This window comes from Rhinoderma darwinii, unplaced genomic scaffold (assembly GCF_050947455.1).
Source record: "Rhinoderma darwinii isolate aRhiDar2 unplaced genomic scaffold, aRhiDar2.hap1 Scaffold_620, whole genome shotgun sequence".
NCBI lineage: Eukaryota > Metazoa > Chordata > Amphibia > Anura > Rhinodermatidae > Rhinoderma > Rhinoderma darwinii.
The window spans coordinates 100,831-119,035 of record NW_027464176.1 but is presented as its reverse complement, the minus strand read 5'-3'; the positions used below and the strand labels follow the sequence as shown (position 1 = coordinate 119,035).

The 18,205-nt window shown below is 50.3% G+C and overlaps 1 pseudogene; it reads left to right on the top strand.

The window, feature by feature from the left end:
- Positions 1-18,205, top strand: part of LOC142726243 (maestro heat-like repeat-containing protein family member 1) — a 36,757-nt pseudogene that overhangs the window by 18,116 nt on the left and 436 nt on the right.

The window sequence follows — 18,205 nt, the reverse complement described above, 5'->3', positions numbered from 1 at the left end:
ACCCCGTGTTGCCCCGGCCTCCCCCTCGGTGTCTTCCCCTCCCCCTCCCTGCTGTTTGCTCTGAGGTGATAAATGTAGAAGTTGTGCAGCTTGTTTGACGTCTCCAGTACAATAAGATCTTCACTACCCCCCCCCCCCCATCCCCCGAACAGCCACAACTCCCCCCATCATCCTGTGTGGAGGCTGCAGTGTGATGTAGAGGCAGATATTACACATGAACCAGGAGGCTCAGGAAGAACAGGCAGTGGAGGCTGCAGAGCCGGAGAAGGTGGACGCGGGACCATTCATGGTGAGAGGGGCATGTCATAACCAACGGTGCGTCACCTGTGATCTATGGGGGGGGGGGCTCTGCTGGAGATCTGTGTGGGGGGGTATCTGCTGGAGATCTATGGGGGGGCTCTGCTGGAGATCTATGGGGGGGGGCTCTGCTGGAGATCTATGGGGGGGGGGCTCTGCTGGAGATCTATGGGGGGGGGGCTCTGCTGGAGATCTATGTGGGGGGGGGTATCTGCTGGAGATCTATGGGGGGGCTCTGCTGGAGATCTATGGGGGGGGGGTATCTGCTGGAGATCTATGGGGGGGCTCTGCTGGAGATCTATGGGGGGGGCTCTGCTGGAGATCTATGGGGGGGGTATCTGCTGGAGATCTATGGGGGGGCTCTGCTGGAGATCTATGGGGGGGCTCTGCTGGAGATCTATGGGGGGGCTCTGCTGGAGATCTATGGGGGAGGTATCTGCTGGAGGTTTGGATCTATGTAATTTTAAGGGGATGAATTATATGTTCAGGAAGTTGTGATTTGGGGGAGGGGGGTTTATGATGTTGGAGGGAGGGGGGTTTATGATGTTGGAGGGAGGGGGGTTTATGATGTTGGAGGGAGGGGGGGTGTTATGATGTTGGAGGGAGGGGGGGTGTTATGATCTTGGAGGGAGGGGGGTTAATGATCTTGGAGGGAGGGGGGTTAATGATCTTGGAGGGAGGGGGGTTTATTTATTATTTATTTATTTATTTCAGTTACTTATATAGCGCCAACATATTACGCAGCGCTGTACAGAGGTCCACTTTTTTACTGTCCCCATTGGGGCTCACAATCTAAATTCCCTATGGGTATGTTTTTGGGGTGTGGGAGGAAACCCACGCAAACACGGGGAGAACATACAAACTCCATGCAGATGTTGTCCTTTGTTGGATTTGAACCCAGGACCCCAGCGCTGCAAGGCAATAGTGCTAACCACTGAGGATCTTGGAGGGAGGGGGGTTTATGATCTTGGAGGGGGGGGGTTTATGATCTTGGAGGGGGGGGGGGTTTATGATGGAGGGAGGGGGGTTTATGATCTTGGAGGGAGGGGGGTTTATGATCTTGGAGGGAGGGGGGTTTATGATCTTGGAGGGGGGGGGGGTTTATGATGGAGGGAGGGGGGTTTATGATCGAGGGAGGGGGGTTTATGATCTTGGAGGGGGGGGGTTTATGATGATGGAGGGAGGGGGGTTTATGATCTTGGAGGGGGGGGGTGTTATGATCTTGGAGGGAGGGGGGGTGTTATGATCTTGGAGGGAGGGGGGGTGTTATGATCTTGGAGGGAGGCGGGTTTATGATCTTGGAGGGAGGGGGGTTTATGATCTTGGAGGGGGGGTGTTATGATCTTGGAGGGGGGGTGTTATGATCTTGGAGGGAGGGGGGGTTATGATCTTGGAGGGAGGGGGGGTTATGATCTTGGAGGGAGGGGGGGTTAATGATCTTGGAGGGGGGGGTTTATGATCTTGGAGGGGGGGGTTTATGATCTTGGAGGGAGGGGGGTTTATGATCTTGGAGGGAGGGGGGTTTATGATCTTGGAGGGAGGGGGGGTTATGATCTTGGAGGGAGGGGGGGTTATGATCTTGGAGGGAGGGGGGGTTATGATCTTGGAGGGAGGGGGGGTTAATGATCTTGGAGGGGGGGGTTTATGATCTTGGAGGGGGGGGTTTATGATCTTGGAGGGAGGGGGGTTTATGATCTTGGAGGGAGGGGGGTTTATGATCTTGGAGGGAGGGGGGTTTATGATCTTGGAGGGGGGGGGTTTATGATCTTGGAGGGGGGGGGGTTTATGATCTTGGAGGGGGGGGGGTTTATGATCTTGGAGGGGGGGGGGTTTATGATCTTGGAGGGGGGGGGTTTATGATCTTGGAGGGAGGGGGGTTAATGATCTTGGAGGGAGGGGGGTTAATGATCTTGGAGGGAGGGGGGTTAATGATCTTGGAGGGAGGGGGGTTAATGATCTTGGAGGGAGGGGGGGTTTATGATCTTGAAGGGAGGGGGGTTTATGATCTTGGAGGGAGGGGGGGTTTATGATCTTGGAGGGAGGGGGGGTTTATGATCTTGGAGGGAGGGGGGGTTTATGATCTTGGAGGGGGGGGGTTTATGATCTTGGAGGGAGGGGGGTTAATGATCTTTGAGGGGGGGGGGTTATGATCTTGGAGGGAGGGGGTGTTCTCTGTGTACAGATCACTGTCACGCCTCGGAGGCTGTAGTCGCTGTGTGTGGGCCGCAGGTTTCTTTGCTCTTGTCATCGGTTCTGTGACTACCGGAGGCTGTGGGAATATTCTCTGAGGTGGGGGGGGGGGGCCGGGGATCACGAGGGCGGCAGCCGGAACACTCATCCTGGAGTCATCTCCTCATTTATAGTCCCGGTGTCCTCACACAGACCTGCAGCTCATCCTGAGCCTCCTGCTGCACGACAAGAATTACAGAGCACAGTAAAGACTGACAGAGGAACCGGGGGGGGGGGGGGGGGTGGGGGGGTGCGCTGTGTAAGGGGGGGGGTGCGCGCTGTATAAGGGGGGGCGCTGTGCGGGGGAGGGGGCTGTGTGATCAGTCGCTGCCGTTTTCATGTTTATTGATTTTTTTTTTTGTTTTTTTCCTAGTGAGGTGAGAGGTCAGGATACCTGTGTCAGGTGTGGGGGGAGGGGTCCTCGGCTGCTTCCTAATCTCACCACCGTCTGTGGGACGTCACCGCGGGGCCGGCGGCAGCTTCTTTCTGCTGTGTCTTCCAGAGACCCGGATCCTCAGAGGAAAGTCTGTGGTACTTGTCCTGTGACGGCTGCTCTACAATAAGGGACCGGTGAGGATGATGAGGATGGTGGTGAGGATGATGAGGATGGACGCTATGTAGACGTCTCCATCATCTGCACATCCTTCACTCAACAGAAGCCGCAATAATCTGCTGGACGTCACCGTCAGCTGGACCGGGACCAACATGGCCAGCTCCAGCGTAAAACGTAAGTCCCTCATCCTGTTACATTATGTCTCCAGCCACATCCAGAGCTGCTGTTACTTCATGTCTTCTACTCCAGTCACATCCAGAGCTGCAGTCACTATACTGCTGTTACATCAAGTCTTATACTCCAGTCACATCCAGAGCTGCAGTCACTATACTACTGTCACATCATGTCTTATACTGCAGTCCCATCCAGAGCTGCAGTCACTATACTGCTGTTACATCATGTCTTATACTCCAGTCACATCCAGAGCTGCAGTCACTATACTACTGTCACATCATGTCTTATACTCCAGTTTCATCCAGAGCTGCAGTCACTATACTACTGTCACATCATGTCTTATACTGCAGTCCCATCCAGAGCTGCGTTCACTATATTGCTGTTACATCGTGTCTTGTACTCCAGTCACATCCAGAGCTGCAGTCACCATACTTTAAGATTTCCCCTTGTACACCCGTCGGCCAATAATTGATAGTCACCAGTCACCCAATCTAATAGTAATGAGCATTGCTGGAGGTCTCCCCTCCCCTTGGTATAGTTGAGCCCACATCTCTACCAAGACCTGGTGCCAGGGACCTCTCATCCGAGCGCTGCCGGGCACAGGCCTGGTCTTATTGCTGAGAGGGTTTACATGCTTTATATCCATCCTTACCCAGGCCTGGCCGTGACCCTCATGGACGCCTCAACGGACAAGGACCCTGATGTACAGGAACAGATCTACAACTCGCTGTGCTTCATCGGGGAGACGGCCCCGGTAGAGGTGCTGGAGGCATGTGATTCATACCTGCGCCAGCATGACAAGGTATAAACTCTGTGTGTTTACTGTATGATGTGCATAGAATCGCTGTATAAAAGATATAACATTGTATTCCGGTGTCTGTATGATCAGTGTATATGAGGTATGAAGCTCCTGTATCCTGGTGTCTGTATGATCAGTGTATATGAGGTATGAAGCTCCTGTATCCTGGTGTCTGTATGATCCGTGTATATGAGGTATGACGCTCCTGTATCCCGGTGTCTGTATGATCAGTGTATATGAGGTATGACGCTCCTGTATCCTGGTGTCTGTATGATCAGTGTATATGCGGTATGAAGCTCCTGTATCCCGGTGTCTGTATGATCAGTGTATATGAGGTATGAAGCTCCTGTATCCTGGTGTCTGTATGATCAGTGTATATGAGGTATGAAGCTCCTGTATCCTGGTGTCTGTATGATCAGTGTATATGAGGTATGACGCTCCTGTATCCTTGTGTCTGTATGATGTGTATATGAGATATGACGCGCCTGTATCCTGGTGTCTGTATGATCAGTGTATATGAGGTATGACGCTCCTGTATCCTGGTGTCTGTATGATCCGTGTATATGAGGTATGACGCTCCTGTATCCTGGTGTCTGTATGATCAGTGTATATGAGGTATGACGCTCCTATATCCTGGTGTCTGTATGATCAGTGTATATGAGGTATGACGCTCCTGTATCCTGGTGTCTGTATGATCAGTGTATATGAGGTATGACGCTCCTATATCCTGGTGTCTGTATGATCAGTGTATATGAGGTATGACGCTCCTATATCCCGGTGTCTGTATGATCAGTGTATATGAGGTATGAAGCTCCTGTATCCTGGTGTGTGTATGATCAGTGTATATGAGGTATGAAGCTCCTGTATCCTGGTGTGTGTATGATCAGTGTATATGAGGTATGACGCTCCTGTATCCTGGTGTGTATATGAGGTATGACGCTCCTGTATCCTGGTGTGTATATGAGGTATGACGCTCCTGTATCCTGGTGTGTATATGAGGTATGACGCTCCTGTATCCTGGTGTGTATATGAGGTATGACGCTCCTGTATCCTGGTGTCTGTATGATCAGTGTATATGAGGTATGAAGCTTATATTTCCCGGTGTCTGTATGATCAGTGTATATGAGGTATGACGCTCCTGTATCCTGGTGTCTGTATGATCAGTGTATATGAGGTATGACGCTCCTGTATCCCGGTGTCTGTATGATCAGTGTATATGAGGTATGACGCTCCTGTATGCCGGTGTCTGTATGATTAGTGTATATGAGGTATGACGCTCCTGTATGCCGGTGTCTGTATGATCAGTGTATATGAGGTATGACGCTGCTGTATCCCGGTGTCTGTATGATCAGTGTATATGAGGTATGAAGCTTATATTTCCCGGTGTCTGTATGATCAGTATATATGAGGTATGACGCTCCTGTATCCTGGTGTCTGTGTAATCCGTGTATATGATCAGTGTATATGAGGTATGAAGCTCCTGTATCCCGGTGTCTGTATGATGTGTATATGAGGTATGAAGCTCCTGTATCCTGGTGTCTGTATGATCAGTGTATATGAGGTATGACGCTCCTGTATCCTGGTGTCTGTATGATCAGTGTATATGAGGTATGAAGCTCCTGTATCCTGGTGTCTGCATGATCAGTGTATATGAGGTATGACGCTCCTGTATCCTGGTGTCTGTATGATCAGTGTATATGAGGTATGAAGCTCCTGTATCCTGGTGTCTGTATGATCTGTGTATATGAGGTATGACGCTCCTGTATCCTGGTGTCTGTATGATCCGTGTATATGAGGTATGAAGCTCCTGTATCCTGGTGTCTGTATGATCAGTATATATGAGGTATGACGCTCCTGTATCCTGGTGTCTGTATGATCAGTGTATATGAGGTATGAAGCTCCTGTATCCCGGTGTCTGTATGATCAGTGTATATGAGGTATGACGCTCCTGTATCCTGGTGTCTGTATGATCAGTGTATATGTGGTATGACGCTCCTGTATCCCGGTGTCTGTATGATCAGTGTATATGAGGTATGACGCTCCTGTATCCTGGTGTCTGTATGATCAGTGTATATGAGGTATGAAGCTCCTGTATCCTGGTGTCTGTATGATCAGTGTATATGAGGTATGATGCTCCTGTATCCTGGTGTCTGTATGATCAGTGTATATGAGGTATGAAGCTCCTGTATCCTGGTGTCTGTATGATCAGTGTGTATGAGGTATGACGCTCCTGTATCCTGGTGTCTGTATGATCAGTGTATATGAGGTATGAAGCTCCTGTATCCTGGTGTCTGTATGATCAGTGTATATGAGGTATGAAGCTCCTGTATCCTGGTGTCTGTATGATCAGTGTATATGAGGTATGAAGCTCCTGTATCCTGGTGTGTGTGTATGATGTGTATATGAGGTATGACGCTCCTGTATCCTGGTGTCTGTATGATCAGTGTATATGAGGTATGAAGCTCCTGTATCCTGGTGTCTGTATGATCAGTGTGTATGAGGTATGACGCTCCTGTATCCTGGTGTCTGTATGATCAGTGTATATGAGGTATGAAGCTCCTGTATCCTGGTGTCTGTATGATCAGTGTATATGAGGTATGAAGCTCCTGTATCCTGGTGTCTGTATGATCAGTGTATATGAGGTATGACGCTCCTGTATCCTGGTGTCTGTGTAATCCGTGTGTATGATGTGTATATGAGGTATGAAGCTCCTGTATTCTGGTGTCTGTATGATCAGTGTATATGAGGTATGAAGCTCCTGTATCCTGGTGTCTGTATGATCAGTGTATATGAGGTATGACGCTCCTGTATCCTGGTGTCTGTATGATCAGTGTATATGAGGTATGACGCTCCTGTATGCTGGTGTCTGTATGATCAGTGTATATGAGGTATGAAGCTCCTGTATCCCGGTGTCTGTATGATCCGTGTATATGAGGTATGAAGCTCCTGTATCCTGGTGTCTGTATGATCAGTGTATATGAGGTATGAAGCTCCTGTATCCTGGTGTCTGTATGATCAGTGTATATGAGGTATGACGCTCCTGTATGCTGGTGTCTGTATGATCAGTGTATATGAGGTATGAAGCTCCTGTATCCCGGTGTCTGTATGATCAGTGTATATGAGGTATGACGCTCCTGTATCCTGGTGTCTGTATGATCAGTGTATATGAGGTATGACGCTCCTGTATCTCGGTGTCTGTATGATCAGTGTATATGAGGTATGACGCTCCTGTATCCTGGTGTCTGTATGATCAGTTTATATGAGGTATGAAGCTCCTGTATCCCGGAGTCTGCATGATCAGTGTATATGAGGTATGACGCTCCTGTATCCTGGTGTCTGTATGATCAGTGTATATGAGGTATGAAGCTCCTGTATCCTGGTGTCTGTATGATCTGTGTATATGAGGTATGACGCTCCTGTATCCTGGTGTCTGTATGATCCGTGTATATGAGGTATGAAGCTCCTGTATCCTGGTGTCTGTATGATCAGTATATATGAGGTATGACGCTCCTGTATCCTGGTGTCTGTATGATCAGTGTATATGAGGTATGAAGCTCCTGTATCCCGGTGTCTGTATGATCAGTGTATATGAGGTATGACGCTCCTGTATCCTGGTGTCTGTATGATCAGTGTATATGAGGTATGAAGCTCCTGTATCCTGGTGTCTGTATGATCAGTGTATATGAGGTATGAAGCTCCTGTATCCTGGTGTGTGTGTATGATGTGTATATGAGGTATGACGCTCCTGTATCCTGGTGTCTGTATGATCAGTGTATATGAGGTATGAAGCTCCTGTATCCTGGTGTCTGTATGATCAGTGTGTATGAGGTATGACGCTCCTGTATCCTGGTGTCTGTATGATCAGTGTATATGAGGTATGAAGCTCCTGTATCCTGGTGTCTGTATGATCAGTGTATATGAGGTATGAAGCTCCTGTATCCTGGTGTCTGTATGATCAGTGTATATGAGGTATGACGCTCCTGTATCCTGGTGTCTGTGTAATCCGTGTGTATATGAGGTATGAAGCTCCTGTATCCTGGTGTCTGTATGATCAGTGTATATGAGGTATGAAGCTCCTGTATCCTGGTGTCTGTATGATCAGTGTATATGAGGTATGACGCTCCTGTATCCTGGTGTCTGTATGATCAGTGTATATGAGGTATGACGCTCCTGTATGCTGGTGTCTGTATGATCAGTGTATATGAGGTATGAAGCTCCTGTATCCCGGTGTCTGTATGATCAGTGTATATGAGGTATGAAGCTCCTGTATCCTGGTGTCTGTATGATCAGTGTATATGAGGTATGAAGCTCCTGTATCCTGGTGTCTGTATGATCAGTGTATATGAGGTATGACGCTCCTGTATCCTGGTGTCTGTGTAATCCGTGTGTATGATGTGTATATGAGGTATGAAGCTCCTGTATCCTGGTGTCTGTATGATCAGTGTATATGAGGTATGAAGCTCCTGTATCCTGGTGTCTGTATGATCAGTGTATATGAGGTATGAAGCTTATATTTCCCGGTGTCTGCATGATCAGTGTAAATGAGGTATGACGCTCCTGTATCCCGGTGTCTGTATGATCAGTGTATATGAGGTATGAAGCTCCTGTATCCCGGTGTCAGTATGATCAGTGTATATGAGGTATGACGCTCCTGTATCCTGGTGTCTGTATGATCAGTGTATATGAGGTATGAAGCTCCTGTATCCTGGTGTCTGTATGATCTGTGTATTTGAGGTATGACGCTCCTGTATCCTGGTGTCTGTATGATCCGTGTATATGAGGTATGAAGCTCCTGTATCCCGGTGTCTGTATGATCAGTGTATATGAGGTATGACGCTCCTGTATCCTGGTGTCTGTATGATCAGTGTATATGAGGTATGAAGCTCCTGTATCCCGGTGTCTGTATGATCAGTGTATATGAGGTATGACGCTCCTGTATCCTGGTGTCTGTATGATCAGTGTATATGAGGTATGACGCTCCTGTATCCCGGTGTCTGTATGATCAGTGTATATGAGGTATGACGCTCCTGTATCCTGGTGTCTGTATGATCAGTGTATATGAGGTATGACGCTCCTGTATCCCGGTGTCTGTATGATCAGTGTATATGAGGTATGACGCTCCTGTATCCTGGTGTCTGTATGATCAGTGTATATGAGGTATGAAGCTCCTGTATCCTGGTGTCTGTATGATCAGTGTATATGAGGTATGATGCTCCTGTATCCTGGTGTCTGTATGATCAGTGTATATGAGGTATGAAGCTCCTGTATCCTGGTGTTTGTATGATCAGTGTATATGAGGTATGAAGCTCCTGTATCCTGGTGTGTGTGTATGATGTGTATATGAGGTATGACGCTCCTGTATCCTGGTGTCTGTATGATCAGTGTATATGAGGTATGAAGCTCCTGTATCCTGGTGTCTGTATGATCAGTGTATATGAGGTATGAAGCTCCTGTATCCTGGTGTGTGTATGATCAGTGTAATATGAGGTATGACGCTCCTGTATCCTGGTGTCTGTATGATCAGTGTGTATGAGGTATGACGCTCCTGTATCCCGGTGTCTGTATGATCAGTGTATATGAGGTATGACGCTCCTGTATCCTGGTGTCTGTATGATCAGTGTATATGAGGTATGAAGCTCCTGTATCCTGGTGTCTGTATGTTCAGTGTATATGAGGTATGAAGCTCTTGTATCCTGGTGTCTGTATGATCAGTGTGTGAGGTATGACGCTCCTGGTGTCTGTATGATCAGTGTATATGAGGTATGACGCTCTGTATCCTGGTGTCTGTGTGATCAGTGTATATGAGGTATGAAGCTCCTGTATCCCGGTGTCTGTATGATGTGTATATGAGGTATGACGCTCCTGTATGCTGGTGTGTGTATGATCAGTGTATATGAGGTATGACGCTCCTGTATCCTGGTGTGTATATGAGGTATGGAGCTCCTGTATCCTGTGTGTGTATGATCAGTGTGTATGAGGTATGACGCTCCTGTATCCCGGTGTCTGTATGATCAGTATATATGAGGTATGACGCTCCTGTATCCCGGTGTCTGTATGATCAGTGTATATGAGGTATGACGCTCCTGTATCCTGGTGTGTATATGAGGTATGAAGCTCCTGTATCCTGGTGTGTGTATGATCAGTGTATATGAGGTATGACGCTCCTGTATCCTTGTGTCTGTATGATGTGTATATGAGATATGACGCGCCTGTATCCTGGTGTCTGTATGATCAGTGTGTATGAGGTATGACGCTCCTGTATCCTGGTGTCTGTATGATCCGTGTATATGAGGTATGAAGCTCCTGTATCCTGGTGTCTGTATGATCAGTATATATGAGGTATGACGCTCCTGTATCCTGGTGTCTGTATGATCAGTGTATATGAGGTATGACGCTCCTGTATCCTGGTGTCTGTATGATCAGTGTATATGAGGTATGACGCTCCTGTATCCTGGTGTGTATATGATCAGTGTATATGAGGTATGATGATCCTGTATCCTGGTGTCTGTATGATCAGTGTATATGAGGTATGACGCTCCTGTATCCTGGTGTGTATATGAGGTATGGAGCTCCTGTATCCTGTTGTCTGTATGATCAGTGTATATGAGGTATGAAGCTCCTGTATCCCGGTGTCTGTAGATGTGTATATGAGGTATGACGCTCCTGTATCCTGGTGTCTGTGTGATCAGTGTATGAGGTATGAAGCTCCTGTATCCTGGTGTCTGTATGATCAGTGTATATGAGGTATGATGCTCCTGTATCCTGGTGTCTGTATAATCAGTGTATATGAGGTATGACGCTCCTGTATCCCGGTGTCTGTATGATCAGTGTATATGCGGTATGACGCTCCTGTATCCTGGTGTCTGTATGATCAGTGTATATGAGGTATGAAGTTCCTGTATCCTGGTGTCTGTATGATCAGTGTATATGAGGTATGACGCTCCTGTATCCTTGTGTCTGTATGATCAGTGTGTATGAGGTATGACGCTCCTGTATCCCGGTGTCTGTATGATCAGTGTATATGAGGTATGACGCTCCTGTATCCTGGTGTCTGTATGAGTATCCCGGTGTCTGTATGATCAGTGTATATGAGGTATGACGCTCCTGTATCCCGGTGTCTGTATGATCAGTGTATAAGAGTATGACGCTCCTGTATCCTGGTGTGTGTATGATCAGTGTATATGAGGTATGACGCTCCTGTATCCCGGTGTCTGTATGATCATTGTATATGAGGTATGACGCTCCTGTATCCTGGTGTCTGTATGATCAGTGTATATGAGGTATGACGCTCATGTATCCCGGTGTGTATATGATCAGTGTATATGAGGTATGACGCTCCTGTATCCCAGTGTCTGTATGATCAGTGTATATGAGGTATGACGCTCTGTATCCTGGTGTCTGTATGATCAGTGTATATGAGGTATGACGCTCCTGTATCCTGGTGTGTGTATGATGTGTATATGAGGTATGACGCTCCTATATCCCGGTGTCTGTATGATCAGTGTATATGAGGTATGAAGCTTATATTTCCCGGTGTCTGTATGATCAGTGTATATGAGGTATGAAGCTCCTGTATCCTGGTGTCTGTATGATCAGTGTATATGAGGTATGACGCTCCTGTATCCTGGTGTGTGTATGACCAGTGTATATGAGGTATGACGCTCCTGTATCCCGGTGTCTGTATGATCAGTGTATATGAGGTATGAAGCTTATATTTCCCGGTGTCTGTATGATCAGTGTATATGAGGTATGACGCTCCTGTATCCTGGTGTCTGTATGATCAGTGTATATGAGGTATGAAGCTCCTGTATCCTGGTGTCTGTATGATCAGTGTATATGAGGTATGACGCTCCTGTAGTCTGTATGATCAGTGTATATGAGGTATGAAGCTCCTGTATCCCGGTGTCTGTATGATGTGTATATGAGGTATGACGCTCCTGTATGCCGGTGTCTGTATGATCAGTGTATATGTGGTATGAAGCTCCTGTATCCTGGTGTGTGTGTGTGTGTATGATCAGTGTGTATGAGGTATGACGCTCCTGTATCCCGGTGTCTGTATGATCAGTGTATATGAGGTATGACGCTCCTGTATCCTGGTGTCTGTATGATCAGTGTATATGAGGTATGACGCTCCTGTATCCTGGTGTCTGTATGATCAGTGTATATGAGGTATGAAGCTCCTGTATCCCGGTGTCTGTATGATGTGTATATGAGGTATGACGCTCCTGTATGCTGGTGCCCTGACTCTTCATATCTCTTCTATACCAGTTATCTTACGCCCATCGCACCATAATCTTGAGAGCCATGGAGACTGTGGTGAAGAACAATCTTAATAATCTGAGCAAGGAGACCGCTAAACTGACTATTCTACTGGCGTCTAATGAGATGACCAAGTCTAAGGTGGGTCCGGTGTGTTCGGTGTGTTCTGTGAGATGTCTTATGTCTGGTCGCCATGGTGCACGGTCTCCTGTGAGATGTCCTCCATGGTGCACGGTCTCCTGTGAGATTTCCTCCATGGTGCACGGTCTCCTGTGAGATGTCCTCCATGGTGCACGGTCTCCTGTGAGATGTCCTCCATGGTGCACGGTCTCCTGTGAGATGTCCTCCATGGTGCACGGTCTCCTGTGAGATGTCCTCCATGGTGCACGGTCTCCTGTGAGATGTCCTCCGTGGTGCACGGCCTCCTGTGAGATGTCCTCCGTGGTGTACGGCCTCCTGTGAGATGTCCTCCGTGGTGCACGGTCTCCTGTGAGATGTCCTCGTGGTGCACGGTCTCCTGTGAGATGTTCTCCGTGGTGCACGGTCTCCTGTGAGATGTCCTCCGTGGTGCACGGTCTCCTGTGAGATGTCCTCCGTGGTGCACGGTCTCGTGTGAGATGTCCTTCGTGGTGCACGGTCTCGTGTGAGATGTCCTCCGTCGTGCACGGTCTCCTGTGAGATGTCCTCCGTGTGCACGGTCTCCTGTGAGATGTCCTCCGTGGTGCACGGTCTCCTGTGAGATGTCCTCCGTGGTGCACGGTCTCCTGGGAGATGTCCTCCGTGGTGCACGGTCTCCTGGGAGATGTCCTCCGTGGTGCACGGTCTCCTGGGAGATGTCCTCCGTGGTGCACGGTCTCCTGGGAGATGTCCTCCGTGGTGCACGGTCTCCTGGGAGATGTCCTCCGTGGTGCACGGTCTCCTGGGAGATGTCCTCCGTGGTGCACGGTCTCCTGGGAGATGTCCTCCGTGGTGCACGGTCTCCTGGGAGATGTCCTCCGTGGTGCACGGTCTCCTGGGAGATGTCCTCCGTGGTGCACGGTCTCCTGGGAGATGTCCTCCGTGGTGCACGGTCTCCTGGGAGATGTCCTCCGTGGTGCACGGTCTCCTGGGAGATGTCCTCCGTGGTGCACGGTCTCCTGGGAGATGTCCTCCGTGGTGCACGGTCTCCTGGGAGATGTCCTCCGTGGTGCACGGTCTCCTGGGAGATGTCCTCCGTGGTGCACGGTCTCCTGGGAGATGTCTCCGTGGTGCACGGTCTCCTGGGAGATGTCCTCCGTGGTGCACGGTCTCCTGGGAGATGTCCTCCGTGGTGCACGGTCTCCTGGGAGATGTCCTCCGTGGTGCACGGTCTCCTGGGAGATGTCCTCCGTGGTGCACGGTCTCCTGGGAGATGTCCTCCGTGGTGCACGGTCTCCGGGAGATGTCCTCCGTGGTGCACGGTCTCCTGGGAGATGTCCTCCGTGGTGCACGGTCTCCTGGGAGATGTCCTCCGTGGTGCACGGTCTCCTGGGAGATGTCCTCCGTGGTGCACGGTCTCCTGGGAGATGTCCTCCGTGGTGCACGGTCTCCTGGGAGATGTCCTCCGTGGTGCACGGTCTCCTGGGAGATGTCCTCCGTGGTGCACGGTCTCTGGGAGATGTCCTCCGTGGTGCACGGTCTCCTGGGAGATGTCCTCCGGGTGTGCACGTCTCCTGGGAGATGTCCTCCGTGGTGCACGGTCTCCTGGGAGATGTCTTGTATCTGGTCCTCCACATTGGATGACTGTGGCTGTTGAGGGCAGTATATATTATATATTATGGTGTATAGATCATTGTAATGTTTTCCTGTGGCTGCGCTAATCTCTTGAGTTTTCTCTGCCTGTCAGGACATCGTATTGAGTGGCAGCAGGCGGCCAGCAATGTCCTAGTAGCTGTCGGGAGACGTTTCATCAACAACGTCATGGAGGAGATTCTGCTCAAGTTTCAGCCCGGGATTCTCCCACATTCTTCATTATGCAGACGTTGGCCAACCTCTCCATGGCGAATGGTAAGTTCCAGCGTCCGCTATAAATGTGTTCACGACTAACGCCGGTGACAGCGCCAGAGATATATATAGTGTGTGTGTTCTGGGTCATAATGCTCCTCCGCTCCTGCAGAACTGACCCGTGTGGAGGAAGGGCTGCTCTCATGTTCATGCTGGTCTTTGTGAGGTTCTGCAGCAGCTGGGGCCATGTATATAGCCAGCGAGGAGCAGTCACTGGGATCGGGCACGCTGCTCCATGGCCGCACTGGTCACCTCTGCTAATGATGGGGTGCAGCTCTGTCACACTGGGGGTTCTCCTCCATCCTGCCAGATACATTACACTGCAGTGGACGGGCTCCCTGTATATTGTCTTCACATGAAGGGGCTGTCGTTTCTATGTGGCGGTGTCCGTGTTCTGCAGTGTATGGAGCGTAGGACCGGTGGTGGAGCCGCGCGGCAGGTGAGGGGCTTGAGGTTCCTGGTGGGGGGTGCAGGACGCTGCTCAGGACTCCTCTCATGGCCGCCTCTGTATTGGTCTCTCCTCAGTATTTGGGATGGTCCCCGTTCCTGAACTCCATCCTGGGCACAATGCTCCCGATGTTGGGGATGGCGAAGCAGGACCCCATGAAGGCCGTGTTCTGTGTTGGTGAGTGCGGCCGGACCTTACTTCATCCTCTGCAATATTTGAGATGTGTTCTGATGTATAGACCGAGAACCTCCGCCCACCCGCGTCCTGTACAGGTCTGTATACATGAACCCTCCTCTCCGGGGGGGCTGATCCTGTACAGGTCTGTATACATGAACCTCCTCTCCGGGGGGGGCTGATCCTGTACAGGTCTGTATACATGAATCCTCCTCTCCGGGGGGCTGATCCTGTACAGGTCTGTATACATGAACCCTCCTCTCCGGGGGTGGGGGCTGATCCTGTACAGGTCTGTATACATGAACCCTCCTCTCCGGGGGGGCTGATCCTGTACAGGTCTGTATACATGAATCCTCCTCTCCGGGGGCTGATCCTGTACAGGTCTGTATACATGAACCCTCCTCTCCCGGGGGGGGGGGGGGCTGATCCTGCACAGGTCTGTATACATGAACCCTCCTCTCTGGGGGGGGGGTGATCCTGTACAGGTCTGTATACATGAACCCTCCTCTCCGGGGGGGGGGGGGGGCTGATCCTGTACAGGTCTGTATACATGAATCCTCCTCTCCGGGGGGGCTGATCCTGTACAGGTCTGTATACATGAATCCTCCTCTCGGGGGCTGATCCTGTACAGGTCTGTATACATGAATCCTCCTCTCCGGGGGGGCTGATCCTGTACAGGTCTGTATACATGAATCCTCCTCTCTGGGGGGGCTGATCCTGTACAGGTCTGTATACATGAACCCTCCTCTCCGGGGGGGGGCTGATCCTGTACAGGTCTGTATACATGAATCCTCCTCTCCGGGGGGGGCTGATCCTGTACAGGTCTGTATACATGAACCCTCCTCTCCGGGGGGGGCTGATCCTGTACAGGTCTGTATACATGAATCCTCCTCTCCGGGGGGGGGGGGCTGATCCTGTACAGGTCTGTATACATGATCCCTCCTCTCCGGGGGGGGGGGGGGGGGCTGATCCTGTACAGGTCTGTATACATGAACCCTCCTCTCCGGGGGGGGGGCTGATCCTGTACAGGTCTGTGTACATGAACCCTCCTCTCCGGGGGGCTGATCCTGTACAGGTCTGTATACATGAATCCTCCTCTCCGGGGGGGGGCTGATCCTGTACAGGTCTGTATACATGAATCCTCCTCTCCGGGGGGGGGGCTGATCCTGTACAGGTCTGTATACATGAACCCTCCTCTCTGGGGGGGGGGGGGGGCTGATCCTGTACAGGTCTGTATACATGAATCCTCCTCTCCGGGGGGGGGGGGGGCTGATCCTCTACAGGTCTGTATACATGAATCCTCCTCTCCGGGGGGCTGATCCTGTACAGGTCTGTATACATGAATCCTCCTCTCCGGGGGGGCTGATCCTGTACAGGTCTGTATACATGAAGCTGATCTATGAGGAATCCCCGGGGGCGGGGGCGGGGCGGGGGTTGTTAAAATCTCGGTTCCCTTTTTGTGTTTCGGAGCCCTGCACAGGTGACGAGGACAAAAATAGAGAGTGGCCGACGCACATGAGCGATTCTCAGGGGAACCAGGTGAAGTGCCTTATATATGTTATATATACTGCAGCCGTATACACGGCACTACTACTACCCCGCACTGTATATATACTGCAGCCGTATACACTGCACTACTACCCCGCACTGTATATATACTGCAGCCGTATACACTGCACTACTACCCCACACTGTATATATACTGCAGCCATATACACGGCACTACTACTACCCGCACTGTATGTATACTGCAGCCGTATACACTGCACTACTACCCCGCACTGTATATATACTGCAGCCGTATACACTGCACTACAAACCCACACTGTATATATACTGCAGCCATATACACGGCACTACTACTACCCCGCACTGTAAGTATACTGCAGCCGTATACACTGCACTACTACCCCGCACTGTATATATACTGCAGCCGTATACACTGCACTACTACTACCCCCGCACTGTATGTATACTGCAGCCGTATACACTGCACTACTACCCCGCACTGTATATATACTGCAGCCGTATACACTGCACTACTACCCCACACTGTATATATACTGCAGCCATATACACGGCACTACTACTACCCCGCACTGTATGTATACTGCAGCCGTATACACTGCACTACTACCCCGCACTGTATATATACTGCAGCCGTATACACTGCACTACTACTACCCCGCACTGTATGTATACTGCAGCCGTATACACTGCACTACTACCCGCACTGTGTATATATACTGCAGCCGTATACACTGCACTACTACCCCGCACTGTATATATACTGCAGCCGTATCACTGCACTACATTACATGCGTGGACGTGCCGGGGGGGGGGGGGTTACATGCGGGGACGCGGGGTGGGGTTATATGTGGGGGCACGTGGGCTCTGCCTCTCACTTTGACCTCTCTTCTTGCCTCAGCCCTGCAGCATTTCAGTGAGAGTATTCAGGAGTATCTCGCTAACCTGGACAAGGCTCCGGACCCCACCGTGAGGAAAGACACCTTCTCCAGTGACCTCTTCAACGCCTATGATGTCCTGTTCAATAACTGGCTGCAGAACCGCGAGTCCAAGGTGAGAGGTTGCAGCCCGGCCGCTGTCCTTATAATACACTCCGGACTCTGCTACATGAGTGTAGCGCCGCACTATATGCTGCACAATATAGGTCTATACAGATCCATATGGATGGTCAGGGTCTGTATCATCTCCCACACGAGTTTAGAAATCTTCCAGCAACAGACACGGCACAATCTCCCCGAGACTGCGCCACCCGCTCCGTGACTGACGTTCCCGTCCTGACCCCATGTCCCCCCCTGCAGGTCAGGCTCGCTGTGGTTGAGGCGCTCGGTCCTTTGAGTCACTTACTTCCCAATGAAAAGCTGGAAGAACAACTTGCCCGGCTCCTCCCCGGCATCTTATCCCTGTATAAGAAGAATGTGGAGCCTTTCTTTGTGACTAAGGTGAGCGCACGATCTCCGCACAGTGTGATCACCTGGAGACCCTCTTTACTCCCCCCGGACATCCTTCTTTTTCTTTTTTTCCCCTCCTCTCTCTTCTTCTTTCTTAACTTTCCAGGATGTCCTCTCCTCCTTTCATCTTTCTTTCTTTTTTTCTTCTGTCTGTCTGTCTGTCTTGCGCTCTGTCTCATTCTTTTTCCTACTTTACTTACTTGCCTCCACTTCATCCTTTACTCTCCTGGGACGTCCTCTCCTTCTCTCTTTACTCTCCTGGGACGTCCTCTCCT